The sequence below is a fragment of the Moschus berezovskii genome, chromosome 10 (assembly GCF_049115385.1).
Source record: "Moschus berezovskii isolate FMDL1 chromosome 10, NW_MosBer_1.0, whole genome shotgun sequence".
In the NCBI taxonomy this organism is placed as follows: Eukaryota; Metazoa; Chordata; class Mammalia; order Artiodactyla; family Moschidae; genus Moschus; species Moschus berezovskii.
In genome coordinates, this window is record NC_142469.1 from 42027461 (window position 1) to 42049329 (window position 21869).

At 36.7% G+C, this 21869-nt stretch overlaps 1 long non-coding RNA gene across 1 annotated transcript in view; it reads left to right on the forward strand.

Moving 5' to 3' along the window:
- Positions 1 to 905: 905 nt before the first annotated feature.
- Positions 906 to 21869, forward strand: part of LOC129561173 (uncharacterized) — a 43530-nt gene continuing 22566 nt past the window's right edge. Inside the window, exon 1 of the long non-coding RNA XR_008686932.2 lies at positions 906 to 1351. This is a non-coding gene — a long non-coding RNA (uncharacterized LOC129561173). The remainder of the gene's footprint in view (positions 1352 to 21869) is intronic.

Below are 21869 nucleotides of genomic sequence, written 5' to 3' on the forward strand. Positions count from 1 at the left end.
GCAATGCAGAAGTCCCAAGTTTGATCCCTGAGTCAGGAAAATCCCCAGGAGAAGAAAATGACTACCTGCTCCAGTATTCTTGCCTGGGAAATCCCATGGAGAGAGGAGCCTGGTGGGCTACAGTCCATGGGGTTGCAAAGAGTCAGACGCAACTTAGCAACTAAATCATCACCACCATATGTACGTATATAATTTATGTATATATTTACATATATATTTATATACTTTTGAAAATTGAAAAAAAGCTTACATGTACACAATCCCCAAACCAAAAATATCTATTTAGTGTATAATTTTTTCAGATGTTTTCCTGCACATGTAAGTGTAAATTTTTAAAACTAAAATTGGATCATGCTGTATTTAATATTTTATAAACTCTATGACTTTATTTAAAATTGTAGTGTGAACTAGATGTCTACTGTATAATGAGCACCAAAAGTGGATTAATCAGGCCATCAGACTTTTGTTTTTCTCTTTTGCCTTTACATTTACCCTTTTAGTCCCACTTTCTTACCCTTATGGTGCCTACTTCAAAATAGTGTAATTTAAAATGCAATTTCCAAGGCATGGGGAGGTGAGGGTAGGTCTAACTTATACTTGAACATAATTAGCATTTCAGAAAATACACTTAATAACTTTGTTTTACTCTACAACTTTGATTTTCCTTTTACAATTATTTTTTAATAATTTTATTTTACATGAATCTATAGCTGAAATTCATCATTGATTTTAGAACAAACACTGAAATTAAAGATTTAATAATAAAGCATAAATGTGATACACACCTAGATAGATATTTTCAAGGAGATCAAAAGCATTTTTTCTTTTTTCTATTCAACATCTATACAGTTCAGCTATACTGGGGGCCTCACCACTAGCTCTCTCTCCCTCTCAGTAAGTGTCAAGAGAGGCCAAGGACACTGTTATTTCTTCCAAATTCCGTTTTTGTTTACAAAGGACTCTCCATTTTAAAGTATAATGTCAAAATGGCTAAGCAGAAGGGCACCAAAATTGACAGAAAAATGACTATGATTTAACCAAGAAGCCACACATTGTAAATGGGATAAAGTAATAGAAAATGTGCTGGATCAAGATGATAGTTTGGGCCACGCTAATAAAGTCCTCGGATGGTAACTCCTTCAGTGAGCGTTCTCCTTTGCCTGGCCTTGTGAGTCAGATCTGGGAGAGCCACAGCTCTGTGCTGGGAACCAGGAAGTGTCAAGTTGTCCGTAAGCTATCTTTGCCTTCACAAATATTTACCAGCCACCACCCTCTTCTCCTCATTGCTACAGAAATGAAAAAAACAAGTGGAAAAACAGTTGAGAAAGGAACATGATTTCAGGTTTATGAGGTATGAGAGATAAGGAATTATCCTTATTAAGGGACTAGTTAACGGGACTTTTTAAAATTTTATTTTAAAGCAGTAAGATTTTTGACTCTCCTGATTCTCTCAAACAACATAGCAAGTAAATGTTTAACAAAAACTCAAGGTGTAAGGAATAAATCTTAGGTAGAATCTATAAGTGAAATGTACATAAATATCTGATTTACAAGTTTAGTGGAGTTTCTAGTCTGGAGGCTAAGAGAATAGAAGGAGGGGAAAAAGTAATAATATACATTATATTAAGGCTTATCAATATAATTAGTTATGATAGACATAAGTAATATTTAATGAAATATCAAAGGTAACCAATCTTGCAGAAACAATTTTTATAAGATCTCTATACTAAACTATGGCTTTAAACAAAAATTACAGTGTATATACCAATCAGAGTGCCCTTGTAAGACTTTGAATTATTGTTTGTGGCATGTTTTCTTAGTCCATTGGTTAATATTATGCTCAAGTCAGAGGTATTTATTATTCCAAAGGTTTTGTAAAATGAGTTTTTGGTAATGTCTCTATAGCTACTGGTGGAAAAGTACATTTTTGGACATTAAATTTTATTTTCTTAGAGTTTATCTTCTAAATATGTAATGTCTGAAGAAAATGACAATCTGAAAGGACAATGCTGCTTCAGCTGGTCAGTTTCATTTCTCCCTCCCTTTAAATCTGTCTTTCACTTATAAAACACCAACAGAATGGACTGACTTCAAAAGTGTTTATTTACTTTATAAAGAAACTGATTTTCCAACAGACTTCTGATATATCAAAAGGTCCTCGGGAATCAAACCTTGTCTCTCTATTTTCTTTCTCCCTGCCCTACTCTGTTTGGTAAAACTTGTAAATTGTTTCATTGACCTTGAACATTTTGTTCACATCCTTTGAAGAAAGGCAGAGATACAAAATAATGTTTTTGAAAGTACTGTGTTACCAAAAAAAGAGTGCCTGTTAGCCCATGTCCTGGATAATAATACTTCTTGGGCTTCTAATTTGGGAACGCACAAATAACCATAATATTAAATCTATGTGGAGTTTTAATGATAACTTCAAAATCCTTTGATTTATTAGAAATAAAAGAGATCTTAGAGACCACTAAGTTCTGCTGTGAACCAAAACAAAATATCAGACATTTTTTCTTATTAGAAATATAGATGTTTAATGCAAAGATTTGTGAAAAATAACAAATTTCTGTGTACTCTGTCTAGCTTAAAATATAAGACATTATCCTGATCAATATGTGGTTTAGTATTGTGTGTTTTTTCAACTTGATGTAAACGGGGATCATAAAAATACCACTAGCTGTGTTTTTAAGTTCTGATTGTTCCATACCTTGCCAACACTTGATATTGATGAACTTTAAAATTTTGCTTTTCTGGTGTATGGAAATGGTATTTGTGATATTATTTTGCATTTCCATAATTGACAAGATTGAATATCTTTTTGTACTTTTTGGATACATTCCTATTTTCTTTTCAGTGATGTCTATTTTTCTATTGGGTTGTTTATATTCTTCTTAAAATGTATAGAAAATTTTCATGAATTTTGCATAATAATTCTTTGTCAGTTATGTTTTACAAATATATTTTCTCAGACTTATATTTTCACATCCTTTGTCATACATATTATGGGGGTCTTATCTAAAATCTGAAAAGTAAATTAACTTAGTATGCAAAATTATTATATATTTACATAAACACATAGCCATCACCTAGATCAACATATAAAACATCTCCAGAACTGCAGTAGAATCCCTTTATACCTTGTCTCTAGTTAATGTTACTGTACTTCCCATGCTCAGGCTTCCCTGGTGGCTCATACGTAAAGAATTTGCCTGCAGTGTGGGAGACCTGGGTTCCATTCCTGGGTTGGGAAGCTCCTCTGGAGAAGGGAATGGCAACTCACTCTACTATTCTTACCTGGAAAATCCCATGGACAGAGGAGCCTGGCAGGCTATGGTCCATGGGATTGCAAAGAGACAGACATGACTGAGTGACTATCCCTTTCACTTTTGGCCAATGCTCACAGTATTCTCTTCTCTACCACTCTGGATTGATTTTTCCTGTTTTGAAATCTTAATGAATGAAACTATATAGTATGTTTTGTACAATTGAACAGTCATATAATTGTATCATACAATAATCATACAAAACATATTATTTTATAACTGGCTTCCTTCACCCAGTATTCTATGAGCAAGACATTGTATGTAAAAATATTGTTCTTTTTCATTGCTATGTACTGTTCTACTATGTGACCATTTTACAATTTTCCGTTCTACAGTTGATACACATATGGGTTCTTGTGTTAGTCTATTAAACGTTTCTGCTATAAGCATTCCTGTACTTACCCTTTGATAGACAGTAGCCCTTACTGTCCTTGGATTTATAGCCATGAGTGGAATTTTGGGGCATAGTTGTATGCATGCTTGGCTTTAGTAGATATAGCCAGAATGTTTAGCAAAGTGGTTACATTGATATGTACTTGGAATAACAGTATGTGAGTTTCAGCTGCTTTATGTCCTCATCAATATTTGGTATGGTCATTCCTTGAATTTTAGTCACATTTTATCAGATTGGTCTATATGTAATCATCTTCTCATAGGTTTAATCTAGTGGATTCTCATTTTCTCTTTAATTTTCATTCTCTTGGTGACTAATGATGTTGAAAAACTTTTTGTAGGCTTCATGACTATTCATAAATTTCTTTTTATGAAGTGCTGCTGTCTGTTGCTTTTTTTTTTGGATCGTCAGTCTTTCTGACTTTGATTCATATTTCTTTATATATTATGGATTCAAGTCCACTATTATTAGACATGTAGTTTCTTCTTATGGTTTATTATTTGCCCTTTCATCTCTACATGTTATCTTTTGATAAATAGAAATTCTTAGTTTTAATAAAATCTAATTTATGAATTTTTTTATGGTTGATGATTTTTAATGAAATCCAGTTTGTAAATTTTAAAAGTTATAATATTTAACATTTGGTGTCAATATTGACATAATTGTAAAATTTTGTTCAGAGCTAAGCTAAACAGTATACTTTAAATACATTTCCTTTCTTGTACAATCTTTTGGTTTTTTCTTTTGATGATTTTGTGTGTGTGTGTACCTATTACTAATTAAGCCTCAGACTTCTCAACAAAGCTATACAATTTATTTCAGGATGTTCAATTTAAGTAATATGTATATTTCACTTTTTCTTTTAAAAATCTTCCCTTTCAACCTGATTTCTAAGTCTCCATACTAAGCAGAGATTGTCTGCTAACCAAGCTAATCTACAGTGGGCATGTAGAAAGAGAAGTTAACCTCTCTGTTTTAATTCACTGAGATTTTGGGAGGGGTTGTGTATTACTGTAGCATAACTTACCCTGTACTGACTGTCAACAGTATTCCTTTGCTGAAAATAACTGCTTTGTTGCAAGCTGAACTTCAGCCATCCCATGCTTTGCCTCTGCTATCAGTCTAGGAAGTCCTTTGATCTCTTGCATCCTTGTTTTTTGGAATCTCAAGTCTTCCTTTTTTTATTCCATTGTTTTGGTGGCACATATTCTTCAGTAGCTTCCTTATAAAAACTTGTGGAAAGTGAAGTTTTTGAGACCCTAAATGTTGAAATATGTCACACTAGATATGATTTATAACTTGGCTGAATTCAGATATTTATGTTAGCAATATTTCCCCTTCAAAATTTAGAAGACAGTTCTTTAATTACTTGCTGAGTTATTATTTGAAGTCCATTGACATTTTAACATACCTGTTTTCCTTTCTAGAAGTTTTCAGAATCTTCTCTTTGTCGTGAGTACTCTGAAATTTCAGAGTGATATGCCTTGGTATGCCTTTGTGCTTTGTAATTGAATCTGGAAACCTATGTACATTAGTTCTGGAAGTTTTCTTATATTGTTTCTTTAGTAATGTTTTCCCTGCCATTTTCTCTGAGCTCTCTTTAGAATTCCTGTTATTCAGATCCTGGATCTCCTTGATTGATTTTCTAATTATTTTATCTTTTTTCTACCATTTTCAAACCCTTTATCTTTCTCTTCTTTTTTTTTTTTTTGAAGATTTTCTCAATTTTATCCTCCAACCTTTCTCTTGGTTTTGCTTTTCATATATATTTAAAATTTTCCAAATCACTTTTATGTTCTCTGAAGGTTGTCGTCCTCCCTTCCACCCTTCCCTATTTTTTCCTTCCTTCCTTCTTTCTTTCCTCCTTCTTCTGTCTCTCTGCATATTTTTAATCCTTTTATTGTTCTTCTGCTCCCTGCATTTTTTCCCTGTGTGCTTGTTTATTTTGCTATTGTTAGAGATTTTAATCAAATTTCTAAGAATCCTTGATTCTTCATTCACATTATGAATGAATCACTAAAAAGCTAACTGGAATGTTTGGGAACATGGGGTTCACCATGATAATTTTTGTTGTAGAATTCTGGTAGGTTCTATACAGCACATTTATTTAAGAACATTTATTTCAATTACTAGCCGGCTAAGATGAAATAAAAAGTAAGAATGGATTTTGTATTTTGTATTTAAACAATGCTTTCTTAGCATCTATTGAAACCATCATGTACTCTTTAACCTTTAATTTGTTAATGTAGTTTCCGAATGGTAGGGTTTCTAACAGTAGAGTTTCAGAATGGCTTTATTGTCTTTCTTCAAGGAGAAGCTAAAAGCTTCTCCTTTTTAAGGAAGGGGAAACTGGAGTGGGAAGGCTGACAGTGCTGTCCATGCTGCCCATGTTTAGGTCTGGGTTTGCCCTCTCTTTGCTCTATGCAATGCAGAAGTTAAGATTTTACTTTTCAAAACAAGGATTTGACGTAGGAAGACTGTGGTATATTTTAAGGAGTCAACTAAGTTTGTTGTTATTCTTAGACTTTCTGTGTTTAATATAGTTTTTGCTTTATCAAAGCCCAAATGGAATTAAATCTCCTTACTAGCATGACATCTAAGGTATTTGGTTTGACATCATTTTAAGGGTAAGAAAAGGTATTTATAAAATGTTTTTTCAATGAGCTCCTCATCTGTGGTTTAGCTACTTTCCTTACCACAGCATAGCTTTCCACCTACTCTTTATTGTCACATGGCAATCAAAAGACCAACACTCTTTTTCCTTCTGCAATATTTTACTCTTTCACATACTTCCCCAAAGAAGAAGGAAGAGTGAGGCCTGTTCTAATCATTAGCATCAGTTTCAAAAGAGTGTCTGAGTTCCCTGAAATGCCAAAGAATATTTATCTAGGATTTTTAAGCTAAGAAATTTTATGCAGAAGTCTTAAAAATTATTGATATATTGAAAAAATGAAAAGCAGCCTAAAGGTATCATGGAAGAGACTTAGGTCTGGGAACCAAGCCAGGAAGTGTTAGTTAGGCTCACTTCTCACTCACTAGCAAGTCACTAGCCTCTCTGAGCCCTCATTTCTTTGTACATAAAATAAGAAGGCTTGATTTCCCTAGATTGTCTCTGTAGTCTTTTGGGACTCTAACATTCTTTTGTACTCAAAACAGTAGCAACTCTAGGAAATAGTCAGTAGATGGACTTGTACAGTTTGTTGCTTAATTAATGTAAACTTCATTAATGTTATAATATTTCAGAATTAAAATTTTCCTTTTTGTTATGAACACGTTTGTTTTTAAATATATGAAATAGAAGGCTTCCTGGGGAACCATAAAATATCCCCAGAGTAGGCAGAGTAATATCCCCAACTTAAGATTTCCCATGTCCTAATCCCTGAAATTTGTTAGTGTGTTACCTTCCATGACAAAAAGAATGCAGATATGATTACATTAAGGATTTATGTAGAGGTGGGGAGGTTATCCTGGATTACCCAGGTGGGTAAATCTAATCACAAGGGTGCTTATATGTTAAAGAGGGAATTCATAGAATGTTGGATCTGGAGTGCACCATAAATATAATCTAATGAAGTCTAGCATTCTCTTTTCACAAGAGAAGAAATTGTAACCCTTTGAGATGAAAACTGTGAGTTTCTCTGTAATCATCGAGCTAAATTCCACTACACTATAGTCTTTCCAACTGAAAGTGCTAGGACATGAAACTGTTTAATAAATACCTTAGTGTGAACTATGAAGGAGTATGAAATTCAAATGCATCTTGTATGAGTCAACTTATTCTCACTTGAGAAGCAGCTTAACAGAGTGCATCTGATCTAGGATGTGTAGTGAGATTGCCTTTATGCAAATCCCATCTCTAGTACTTCCCAGCAGTGTGACCCTTGATAAGTTATGTAACCTTTCTATGCGTTTATTTCCTTGTCTGTAAATGGAGAAGGTAATACCACTAACTCGTAGGGTTGTGAAAAAGTGAAAGTTAGTTGCTCAGTCGTATCCGGCTCTTTGCGACCCCATGGACTGTAGCCTGCCAGGCTCCTCTGTCTATGGAATTCTCCAGGCAAGAATACTGGAGTGGGTAGCCATTGCCTTCTCCAGGGGATCGTCCCAACCCAGGTATCGAACCCAGGTTTCTGCATTGCAGGCAGATTCTTTACTGTCTAGGTTGTGGAAAGAGTTAAATATATTAATAACTATAAGTCCTGTAGAACAAGGCCTGGACCATATTTAACACTAAATAATTATGAGAAATTTCTGTTATGAGCAGCAGGCTTTATAATAAAGACATGCTATTTCAGTTAAACAAAAAAGCATATTGCTTAACATTTAAAAAATTTTAATTATTAATACTAATATTTGTTCCTACTGTGGTTGTTAGCCACTTCCTGTGGTGAAAGCATGAACACATAACCCTGAAACAAGGGCCGAATGTTCTGGTAAGGCTGAAAGTCTTTTCTTCTTCCATGCCCCCAGACATTTTGTAGACAGTGAGCACATGACTGTCATGAGTGCTCTTGCTAATTAAAGTCTCATTAATACCAAAGAACTGTACAGTGACTGGTTCTATACTGTCGTTTTTGCAAGCTGCATTGTTTGAAGAACAAATCAGCTGATGTTCTGTTTCGTTTCTTTCATAATGCTGAGCATGGGTATCTGATAGAATTGCTTAGGTTGGCAAACTTTGTGAGCAGAAGTGCTAGATCTGTATGCATCTTCAAGAATGAGGCAGTTCAAAGCTAAAGTGAGCTGGGAAAGAAACAGGAAGTGAAAAAGTAGAACGGAAAGACATAGGTAGATAGAGGAAGAAAAAAGAGGAAGGAAGAAAAAAGGAGCCATGAAAGGACATGAAAGATAAATGAAAACACTTAAATGGAGAAGAGACTTTTAAGAGGCAGTTTGGGCAAACAGGAGACTGTTTTATATGAAGTGTTTCTGATGCCTAAACCTGTCTTCTCAAACTTTAATGTGCATTAGAATCACCTGGAGGACTTGTTAAACTAGTTTCCTGGGTCCCATTGGCAGATTCTGATCCAGGAGCTCAAAGTGGAGCCCAATAATGCAGATTCTAACAAGCCCAAAGGTGGTACTGATGCTGTTTGTCTGTGGACACAGAACCTTTGTGTTAAACCGTATTTACAAAAAATAAATAGCTTTTAGCGTATTTTTAAAGCTGTATTTTATATATAGTAAATAGCACAGATATTGATGTTCTTGGTTTCCTAATGTAAGTTGCACCCTCAGTTCAACTAGGTCATAAAAAGATATATCTGTTCCCATATACTGTCTCTTCAAGGATAGCAGTAGATGTTGTTTTTTTTTTTTTTAATGAAGTCCTAGTGGCCTGATGTTATTTTCCATCAGAATGATATAATGAACTTCAGTAAGGTTTTTAGCTTTTAAAGAACAACATGTATATCTATAATCTGGAATTGAATGCTAAAGAACTAGAAATACCTATATTACTATGATTACACCTGGAATTCTCCTGGTCTCATTTTCTATCTCTTATTTATGATCCTATTTGAAAGGAGGATATTTTGTTGTGTTATATTGAATTCTCTTCCCATTCTTTGGATTAGCAATTTACAGGATTTCTATAATAAGTAATCTGAGATGTTGGGCAAGGAAACTGTTGAGTTGAAATTCTTGAGTGTGCTTCTTGAACTTCACATGCATCTAAATCCCTAGGAATCTTGTTAAAAATGCATATTCTGATTCCGGGGGTCAGATGTTGGGTTGTAAGTTTCACTTGTGTAACAAGCTTCCAAATGACATCGATGCTGCCAATTTACAGCTCACATTTTCAGTAGTAAGTCTTTGTATAGTGTGTGAAGGTGGGTCTCAGACTTTAGCGAGTATCAGAATCAATGGAAGCCTTGTTAGAACACAGATTTTTGGCTTTTACACCTGAGTGTCAGGGTTAGTAGGAGTGGGGCCTAAGAATTTACGTTTCTAAGTTGCCAGACGATGCTGGGGAAAGTGCAGAGAAACACACTTTGACAACCACTAATCTATTAACCAACCTCTTCATCTTGCTGATACTCATAGACTTGCCAGAAATTTATACTGCTGATTAAAATTGCCCTCAGATGTCTCTGATAAAGTCACCAGTGGTCTGTTCATTGACAAATCCAATGGACTTCTCTCAGTCGTTAACCTGGCTTCTCAGTGGCTTCTGACTTGTTACTCTGCTCTTGATACCCCCATCTCTCTTGATACTATAGCAGTATTTTCTTTGTTTCCTTCTTACTTCTCTAACTCAGATTGTATTCTAAAGTTTCTCTTTAATCCACCCCATGCTCTAATCTCAAAAGTCTGCCTGACCTCAGCCTCTTATCGTGTTACCCTAGACCACATCAGGGCTCGTCTAACCAATCAGGGCTCGTCTAACCAATCTCTCTCCCTCGAATCTCTAAGCCTCTCTTCCCACTTCTACCAGTGATCTTTCTAAAATGCAAGGGTAGGGATATTTATTACAGTGCTTAAAATCCTTTAGTAGCTTCCCATTTGTTCCCATTGTTCCCTTTGGATATATTCCAAACTCTTTAGCTTGGCTAACGTGGCTGTCTACAATCTAGTTCTTATCTGCTTTTTCCACTTATATCATGCCTACTTTGGAATCTTAGTTGAGTTCAGTTCAGTCGCTCAGTTGTATCCGACTCTTTGTGATCCCCTGAACTTCAAGCACACCAGGCCTCCCTGTCCATCACCAACTCCTGGAATTTACTCAAACTCATGTCCATTGAGTCAGTGATGCCATCCAGCCATCTCATCCTCTGTTGTCCCCTTCTCCTCCTGCCTTCAATCTTTCCCAGCAACAGAGTCTTTTCCATTGAGTCAGTGGCCAAAGTATTGTAGTTTCAGCTTCCACATCAGTCCTTTCAGTGAATATTCAGGACTGATTTCCTTTAGGATGGACTGGTTGGATCTCCTTGCAGTCCAAGGGACTCTCAGGAGTCTTCTCCAACACCACAGTTCAAAAGCATAAATTCTTCAGTGCTCAGCTTTCTTTATAGTCCAACTCTCACATCCATACATAACTGCTGGAAAAACCATAGCCTTGACTAGACAGACCTTTGTTAGCAAAGTAATGTCTCTGCTTTTTAATATGCTATCTAGGTTGGTCGTAACTTTCCTTCCAAGGAGTAAGTGTCTTTTAATTTCATGGCTGCAATCAGCATCTGCAGTGATTTTGGAGGCCCCCAAAAATAGTCTGCCACTGTTCCCATTGTTTCCCTATCTAATTGCCATGAAGTGATGGGACCGGATGCCATGATCTTAGTTTTCTGAATGTTGAGCTTTAAGTCCACTTTTTCACTCTCTCCTCTTGCACATTCTTCAAGAAGCTCTTTAGTTCTTTTTCAATTTCTGCCATAAGGGTGGTGTCATCTGCATAGCTGAGGTTATTGATATTTCTCCTGGCATTCTTGATTCCAGCTTGTGCTTCCTCCAGCCCAGCGTTTCTCATGATGTACTCTGCATATAAGTTAAATAAGCAGGGTGACAATACACAGCCTTGACATACTCCTTTTCCTATTTGGAACCAGTCTGTTGTTCCATGTCCAGTTCTAACTGTTGCTTCCTGACCTGCATATAGGTTTCTCAAGAGGCAGGTCAGGTGGTCTGGTATTCCCATCTCTTTCACAATTTTCCACAGTTTATTGTGATCCACACAGTCAAAGGCTTTGGGATAGTCAATAAAGCAGAAATAGATGTTTTTCTGGAACTCTCTTGCTTTTTCGATGATCCAGCGGATGTTGGCAATTTGATCTCTGGTGCCTCTGCCTTTTCTAAAACCAGCTTGAACATCTGGAAGTTCATGGTTCAAGTTCTGTTGAAACCTGGCTTGGAGAATTTTGAGCATGACTTTACTAGCGTGTGAGATGAGTGCAATTGTGTGGTAGTTTGAGCATTCTTTGGCATTGCCTTTCTTTGGGATTGGAATGAAAACTGACCTTTTCCAGTCCTGTGGCCACTGCTGAGTTTTGCAAATTTGCTGGCATATTGAGTGCAGCACTTTCACAGCATCATCTTTTAGGATTTGAAATAGCTTAACTGGAATTCCATCATCTCCACTACTTTGTAGTAATGCTTCCTAAGGCCCACTTGACTTCACGTTCCATGATGTCTGGCTCTAGGTGAGTGATCAAACCATCATGATTATCTTGGTTGTGAAGATCTTTTTTTACAGTTCTTCTATGTATTCTTGCCACCTCTTCTTAATATCTTCTGTTTATGTTAGGTCCACACCATTTCTGTCATTTATTGTGCCCATCTTTGCATGAAATGTCCCCTTGGTATCTCTAATTTTCTTGAAGAGCTCTCTAGTTGTTCCTATTCTTTTGTTTTCCTCTATTTCTTTGCACTGATCACGGAGGAAGGCTTTCTTATCTCTCCTTGCTATTCTTTGGAATCTTAGTAGACAGACTTAAAAACAATGAATTTCAGTATATGCTGTGTGATTTCATGCCTCTGCATCTCTGTTCATGTTCCATTCTCTTCCAAGAATTCCCTCCTTCCCATATTTGTTTAGCCAGCAGACATCTTCTCAACTTTCATATGTCCCTCCTCTTTCAACCCTTGATAACCACCCCAGGAAGCAGTGACCACTTTCTTCTTGTGGCCACATGTTATAATGACATCAGCTATACTTCATTGTACTTAGTTTGTGTGTCTGATTCTCTTTATCAGATTATCAAGCTCTTGAGAACAAAATTATTATTTTTCCAACTCAGACTTTATTTTTGGGGGTTCCAAAATCACTGCAGATGGTGACTGTAGTCATAAAATTAAAAGATGCTTTTCCCTTGGAAGAAAAGCTATGACCAATCTAGGCATATTAAAAAGCAGAGACATAACTTTGCCGACAAAGGTTCATTTAGTCAAAGCTATGGTTTTGCCAGTAATCATGTATGGATGTGAGAGTTGGACCATAAAGAAAGCTGAGCACTGAAGAATTGATGCTTTTGAACTGTGGTGTTGGAGAAGACTCTTGAGAGTCCCTTGAACTGCAAGGAGATATAACCAGTCAATCCTAAAGGAAATCAGTCCTGATTATTCACTGGAAGAACTAATGCTGAAGCTGAATCTCTAATACTTTGGCTCCCTGATGCGAAGAGCTGACTCATTGGAAAAAACCCTGATGTTGGGAGATTGAAGGCAGGTGGAGAAGGGGACAACAGAGGATGAGATGGTTGGATGGCATCACCAACTCGTTGGACATAAGTTTGTGCAAGCTCTGGGAGTTGATAATGGACAGGGAGGCCTGGCCTGCTGCAGTCCATGGGTCTCAAAAAATTGGACATGACTGGGTAACTGAACTGACATGTTTCTTGTTTGTTTTCTGAACAAATGAATGAATAACAGATTGAAGAAGCAGCAACTGATAAAGATGTCGGGTGACTGCATTCACATAGTAAGTCTGCTGTAACAAATTACCATAAATTTAGTGGCTTAAAGCAACAGAACCTTAGCCTGTTGTAGTCCTGGATGCCAGAGGTCTCAAATCAAGGTGCTAGTAGGGCCACACACTCTCTGGAGGCTTTCGGAGAGATTCCTTTCTCTCTCTTTCTAGATGCTGGGGCCTGTAGCTTTTCCTTGGGTTGTGGCTGAGTCAGTTAATCGCATCTCCATTTTCCCTTTTTCTCTTCTTTCTCTTCTAAGGACATTTGTCATTACCTTTGGGGCCAACATGGGTAATCTAGGATGATCTCATCTTGAGACTGTTAACTTAATTTCATCTGCAAAGAATCTTTTTTTCAAATAAGTTCACAGTCACAAGTTCTGGTGGTAAACACACGGACGTAGCCTGTTGGGGGCCACTCTTCAACCCCCTTCAGTGACTATGGGAAAAATAAGAATGGTATTCATAAACAGAAATAGAAAGCAGGCAGAAACTCCTTTTCTGCCCTCTGAATCCCATTTAATAACAGTGAATAGAAGGTGGTAGGCATGCACTCTCTTTTTCTAGTTTCTTTAAACTGGTTATCACCCACAGACAAACTCTTACTTCTTAAAAAAAAAGACATGTATGTGTGCGTATGTTTTAGGAGGCATAGGTCAAGTACTAATGTTATCCTTTCTGACTATACCAAATCCTCCTTAAGCTTCAAAAGAATAAAATAAAAAACAACAAAAAGCACAAGGATCTCATCTATTAGTCTTTAAAAATTAGCACTTTCTGAACTGTTTTTTCTTTCACTTTACATTTGTCCTGGAAGAGAAGGAACTGTTTCTTTTTTTTTTAGTAGTACCAGGCCTTCTTCACCAATTAGACACTTAAATACTTTTGATGAAAATATAAATTTGTATTGGATTAGATCAAGGAAAGAAGTCGGATTGGGATAAGCAGTTATGGAAATTGTGGGGGTGGGAGACTGGGCAAAGGCTTGGGAATGCTGGTCCAGATTCCAGCCTCAGCACTTACTCTGCAGTTTGCACATGATCCCCCAGCACTGAAGCCAGGGTTTCCAGAGCGAACAGCTTTCATTTCCATTAGTGACTGACTTACAGCCGCCAAGATCAAACCTTTTCCTCTGACTTTGCAATTGAAGGTCGAGGGCTTTCTCATCTAGCCTACAGATATGGGAGAGCTCAGGAAAAGTGGGGAAAACAGAAAAATACAGGATGAAGAATCTATAGAGCTACATTTCCCTTTATTTTTCCACGAGACAGGAGAACAGCACAGGATACTGTAATTTGTCAAATCCCCAAACAAAACAAAACAGGTCTGTTGTTAATACTGACAAATGGTCACAGCTGCAGAAAAGTTTCCACATGAAATCTTTCAGTCCTAAATAGTCGTTTTGCAGTTTTATAATTGCTTTTCCAGGGTTCTTTTTTCCCTAAGTGTTTATTCATGTTAACTGTTTGTTCCATGTTGCAAGGGCCCTCCTGTTAGATAGATTTCTGACAGTGGTGCTTTCCATACAGTAGTTTTTAAATATTCTATTCAGTTTCATCAGTACATATATATCATTTCAATTGGCACAATAACTTTAGCAATGAATGTTTTAATTACATAGAAGAACTACTGTTATACTCCCTAACTGTACACCCATTCTCAGCATTTGGATGATACAACCCGCCACCCCCACCCTTAGAAGCTTGTGGTTAACTGTTGTGCCACAAATGAATGCAGTGAAGCTTGAAACCCAGGTTGTCATGCAGCTCAAATGTAGGCCAGGTGGTGAGACTTTTCCAAAGTTTTTGACAATATTTTGGTTAAGTTAAATTTTCTTAGCTGGCTTGAATTGCTGTAAAAGTGAGAAAGCCAGGCTGAAAGAACTGGTGTTTGATCATTTAAGGCTGAAATTTAAACCTCAAGTAAAACAGAATCCAAAACTGATTCAAAACAGAAAGAAGAAAGTTTTATGTGACTTTGCTGTGATGGAAACTGATGAGTTACACATTTTTCCTGTTGATTCTTAGCTTGTCTTCCTCTTTTACCAGAATATATTTATCTCTTCAGGAGTAATACCACGTTACAATAAAACCACTTTCATTTTAACTGGATTTGTGATACTCAGACACATAGAGGTTGATGTTTAATTTTGCACTGACAAGAAAGAGCTTCCAAAGAATGGTGTATCAGCTTGTGAGATAAATGTTTAGTCCTTGTAAGAGAAAAGGAATCTCTGGGCCTTTGTAAAACACTTTACCAGCACAGAAATAATTTGAATATAAATAATTATAAAATCAAAATGACAGAGTATTCGTATCTAAAAGCAGAGTCCAAAGTTTAATTGGCAAATTTTATAGACATTCAGAATTAGTCAATGTAAATTAAAGTAATAAACATTTAATTGAAATATCAAATAACCTTTATAATACTTTTTACAATGTGTTCACTTATTCAGATGAACTTTTATCTGAATTTGTAAGATATTACTGTATTTGTATTTGTACACAAATTTTCTAAAGATACACTTATTTCCATGCATTTAAGCTATAATTTTACATATTTTATGGTACAGTTAAAGAAGGGAAAATAAACATATAACAATGAAAATTAAATGTTTTATTCATTTTCAGGTATAATGTATTACAAATGGCTTCCCAGGTGGTGCAGTGGTAAAGAATCTGCCTGCCTGCAGGAGATGCAAGACATTCAGGTTCGATCCTTGGGTCGGGAAGATTCCCTGGAGTAGGAAATGACAACCCACTCCAGTATTCTTGCCTGGGAAATTCCATGGAGAGAGGAGCGTGGCAGGCTACAGTCCATGGGATTGCAAAGAGTTGAACATGACTGAGCACACACACACACACACACACACACACACACAGTATTACAGGTTCATGGTCAAAAATTAAGGAAATACAGAAAACTCTAAGACAAGAAACCACTTCTAACTCTACCACTTAGTAATAACCATTGTTAAAAATTTTAGGTTACTTTTAATATTTTTACATATATATTATCTTTTTAAAAAATAAATCAGGATTATTAACTAATGTTTCAGTGCTGCTGGAACAACCAAGTATCCATATAGAGGAAAAGAAATGAGCTTTGATCCATATCTCACTCCATACACAACAAATTAATTGAGATGGATCATAGACTAAACTTAAAAGCGAAAACCGGGAGCGTAAAGCTTCCAGAAGAATAAAAGGAGTCTATGATCTTGGGACAAAAATTTCATGCAAAAATACCCACAAAGACCGTTAACTACAAGAGACATTATGTTTAATTGAATTGTGCACATTTTCTTTGCTTGTTAGAGGTCATCATTCAGATATGACCAGACAAACCGTAAACCAGGAAAAAAATATTCTCAGCACATAGGTATGACAAAATACTGACATTTACACCCAGAATATATAAAGAACCCCCAAAATCAATAATAAAATAATACTATACAGTAACTATTGCTGTATAACAAATCACTGAAGTGAGCTGAATTCAACAAACATTTATTATTTCATACTTTCGGAGGATCAGGAATTTGGGGGCAAATTAGCTGGGTGGTTCTAATTGAGTATTGCTTATGAGCCTGCAATTACAGTATTAGTTGGGACTGTAGTCAACTGACGGTCTGATTGGAGCTGGAGGATTCATTTTCAAGAGATGACTGATGTGGCTTCTAGCAAAAGACCTCAGCTCTTATGCCACATCAGCTTTTATATAGGTTGCCTTAATGTCCTTCTGATATGGCACCTGACTTCTCCCAGAGTGACCAATCCAAGAGAAAGAGCAAGGAGAAAGTCACCATGCCTTTTATGTTCTAATTTAGACATCTATACCATCAGTTCCACCATAATTTATTTATTAGAATCAATAATAATTGGACAATAAATCTGGACTTAAGATTTAAGAAGTTAGGCTTTTTGAATGGAGGAGTATCAAATTTAAATCACTACAAACACATCACAAAAGAAGATACATATAAAGGAGCAGTAAGTATAGGGACAAAAGTGGTCAGCTTCATTAATCATTCAGTTCAGTTCAGTTCAGTTCAGTTCAGTCACTCAGTCGTGACCGACTCTTTGCGACCCCATGAATCACAGCACGCCAGGCCTCCCTGTCCATCACCAACTCCTGGAGTTCACTCAAACTCATGAATCACTATAAAATACTATTCCAACCCACTAGGTGGGCTAAAATGAAAAAGATTGGCAACATCAAATATTGGAGAGGATACAGGGCAACTGGAGCTCTCATCATTGCTGGCAAGAATGTAAAATAGTCACATATTTTGGTGAATTTCCTAGTGGTATCTTATAAAGTTTACACTTAACTCATTCCACTTGTAATAGTTTCCTGAGAGAAGTCAAATATATGTCCACAAAAAGCATTAGACATGGGGATATTAAGTTTATTCATAAACACTTAAAACTGGAAACAGCCCAATGTCTGTTAACAGGGAGAAGGAAAAACAAGTTTACACAGTGGAATTCTTACAAAATGTGTATTTATACAATTGAATATTACTTAGCAATACAAAAGAAAGAACTCCTAATATGAATCTCAAAATGTAACTATGTAATGTAATTAATTATTAAGCAGAAGCAGCTAGACACAAAAGAATAAATATTGTATGATTCCATTTATATGAAATCCAAGAACTGACAAAACTGATCTATAGAAATAGAAATAAGGAAATTGTTGCCTAGTGACAATGGAGGAAAGGAATTGATTAGAAATGGGCAGGATAGAATCTTAGGGGTTGGATGAAAATGCTCTATTTCTTGTCTTGGATGGTAGTTACAATAGTGTATGTGATTTCCAAAACTGATAAAACTGAACACCTAAGATCTATGCATTTTATTAATAATGCTGTAATAAAAAATAAGATGATATAATGTTTTATTTACTGCTCTTTTGACTAAAATTACACTGTGTTATTCTATTTCCTTTATATTACTTTTTGAGAAGGTGTTAGGTGGCTACATATTGTTTCAGGATATTGATACCATGCAAATATAAGTATCATGATATGTATAAAATTATATATCATGATATGAATATACCAGTATTGAATCTATAAATATTAAGATTAATCTCACATTTTATAATAAGTATGAGTAAATTTTCTTATATCTCTAAGTATCTAGTTTTGAAGGTTAATGGTCTTTCATCATTAGATGTTCCTTACTGAATCTTTTCCTCTTCCTTTCCTTCATTTCTTTTTCCCTGCCCACCTCCCTCCCTCCCTTCCTTCCTACTTCCTCCTCCTCATCCTTCTTCTCTTTCTCTTCCACTTTGTCTGTGTGTGTGGGGTTTTTTTTGGGAGGGGGCATGCCACAAGGCTTGTGGGATCTTAGTTCTCTAACTAGGGATTGAACCTGACCCATGACTTAAAGCCCAGAGTCCTAACCACTAGGCAACCAGGGAACTCCCCCACTTTGTGTATTTTACCTAACTTTTAATTTAAAAATACTTCAATTCTATAGAGAAGTAAGATGAATGATGAATATCATGAAACCGTATACCTTTCACCTAGATTCACCAATTCTTAACGTTTTGCAACATTTGCATTGTGTGTGTGTGTGTGTGTGTGTGTGTGTGTGTGTGGGCACATACACTTTCTTAAGTTTCAGATGTTACTTCAGCATGTGAAAAATTCTGCAAAATCACAATAAAGTGATTACTCTTAAGAAATTTAATATGATGCGATAATATTAATTATAGAGTGCTTACTCAAATTTTCCAAATGAGTCCCAAACTTTCCTTTACACTTTTTGTTGTTGTTGGTTCAGGATCCAAAGATAATGCATTTTAGCTCTTTCCTTAGTTGCCTTTAATCTATTCTAGAACAATCTGTCTACGTTTTTTTATTTGACATAACATTGATATTCTGAAGGATCTAAAATGATTGTCTTGTAGAATGTTCCTTAGCCTAGATATTTCTGATTAATTCCTCATAATTAAGTTCAGGTGAAACCTTTTTTGCAAAAATATTATGAGTTATATGTATAATGTGTTGCATTATATAATGTCATTGTGTACCTTTACTGGTGAAGTTAAGCTTGATCCCTTGGCTAAAAGATATTTTCACCAGATCGCTTTCTGTTTGAAACTAAACAATAATCTGTAGGATGATCATATGAATATCATATCCTCTAATAAGGTCCGTCTAGACCACCTGACCTGCCTCTTGAGAAATCTGTATGCAGGTCAGGAAGCAACAGTTAGAACTGGACATGGAACAACAGACTGGTTCCAAATAGGAAAAGGAGTACGTCAAGGCTGTATATTGTCACCTTGCTTATTTAACTTATTTGCAGAGTACATCATGAGGAACGCTGGGCTGGAAGAAGCACAAGCTGGAATCAAGATTGCTGGAAGAAATATCAATAACCTCAGATATGCAGATGACACCACCTTTATGGCAGAAAGTGAAGAGGAACTCAAAAGCCTCTTGAGGAAAGTGAAAGAGGAGAGTGAAAAGGTTGGCTTGAAGCTCAACATTCAGAAAACAAAGATCATGGCATCTGGTCCCATCACTTCATGGGAAATAGATGGAAAAACAGTGGAAACAGTGTTTATTTTTTTGGGCTTCAAAATCACTGTGGATGCTGATTGCAGCCATGAAATTAAAAGACGCTTACTGCTTGGAAGGAAAGTTATGACCAACCTAGATAGCATATTAAAAAGCAGAGACATTACTTTGCCACCAAGGTCCGTCTAGTCAAGGCAATGGTTTTTCCCGTGGTCATGTATGGATGTGAGAGTTGGACTGTGAAGAAAGCTGATCGCCGAAGAATTGATGCTTTTGAACTGTGGTGTTGGAGAAGACTCTTGAGAGTCCCTTGGACTGCAAGGAGATCCAACCAGTCCATTCTAAAGGAGATCAACCCTGGGTGTTCATTGGAAGGACTGATGCTAAAGCTGAAACTGCAATACTTTGGCCACCTCATGCGACGAGTTGACTCACTGGAAAAGACTCTGATGCTGGGAGGGATTGAGGGTGGGAGGAGAAGGGGACGACAGAGAATGAGATAGCTGGATGGCATCACCGACTCTGTGGACATGAGTTTGAGTGAATTCCGGGAGTTGGTGATGGACAGGGAGGCCTGGCGTGCTGTGATTCATGGGGTTGCAAAGAGTCGGACACGACTGAGCGACTGAACTGAACTGAATAAGTGATAGTTTTAACATTTATTAGTGATCCGTACCTGAGACTCAATTATTACAGTGATGGTTACAAAATGGAGGTTGTTCTAGTTCTGTCCTTTTTTTTACACTTTTTAGCTGCATTCTTTGCCATAATAATGCTTATCTCTTTCTTCCTTCTATATTTTAGTACCATAGATTCTTTCTAAACAATTGTTTTATTTAATGTGTTAAAATCTCCTTTGGACATTTTAGAGTTCAAATTGCCCTGAATTGGGCCAGTGGAGAATAGAGGTAATAATTTTAAGTCATTTTAGATTGTTTTAGGCCATTCTTGGCCCCCCAAAAATTTCTTCATAGATTTTCTTTTTTCCTTGTTTTTTAAAGCTTTATTTTTATTTATTTATGTTTGGCCATGCTGGGTCTTCATTGCTTCATAGGGGCTTCCTCTAGTTCCAGTGAGTGGGGGCTACTCTTTGTTGCGGTGCATGGGCTTCTCATTGTGGTGGCTCCTCTTGTTGCAGATCACAGGCTGTAGGATATTGACTTCAGTAGTTACGGCACATGGGCTCAGTAGTTGCACCTCCTGGACTCTAGAGTGTGGACACAGTAGTTGTGTGGCATGGGCTTAGTTGCTCTGCAGCACGTGGAATCTTCCCAGACCAGGGGTCAAACCCTTGTCCCCAGCATTGGCAGGCAGATTCTTATCCACTGCGTCCCCCACAGAGAGCAGGGACTACTCTCTAGCTGAGTGCTCTGGCTTCTCATCATGGTGGCTTCTCTTGTTGTAGAGCATTGGCCCTAGGGTGTGCAGGCTTCAGGAACTGCAGCACTTTGGGCTCAGTAATTGTGACTTCTGGGCTGTAGAGCATAGGCTCAATAGTTGTGGCACACAGGCTTGGTTTCTCTGTGGCATGTGGGATCTTCCTGGATCAGGGATTGAACCCATGTATCGTACAGTGACAGGTGGATTCTTTACCACTGAGTCACCAGGCAAGCTCCTTGTTACCTACCTTTGGTATTTTTCTTGAAAATCAACAAGGTTTTTATTTTGTTACCCTTGTTTTTAATGTCATTTGTTTAACGGTAAGTTTGTGTAGTTTTTCAATTTTAATAATATCTGTGTTTAACAACTGGCTCATCTTATTTCTTGCCAAAGTTTAACAATTGGCTCTTAGAACAGGTGCAAACCAACTTCAGTACCCGATCCCACTGTCTATTACCAGTCAAGGTCTGAGCCTAACTTTTGGATTCAATATTAATTAAATATCAATAAAATTATACTTAAAACCAGATTGAAAAAACCTTAGCATATCTTTTCCCCAGAGGAAACACTTTGTCAGCGAAATCAATTTCCTTCCCTCTTCTCCTTCTATGCTTGATGCTCTTAGTTTAGTGGTGTCAAAAGCCATTAAACCATCTTCAATTTACTGAACTGGAAAGTTGGTAAGAACTTCAGGTAATATGTGAAGGAGAAATGAAAGACCATTTAGGGACAAGAGGCCCTCATGTATCATCCTGTCCAGATATTCTGTAGGGGAACATACTCTTTATTCTGCCCAGCTTCCAACCCTTTTAGCATCAGCTCCCTTTTTCC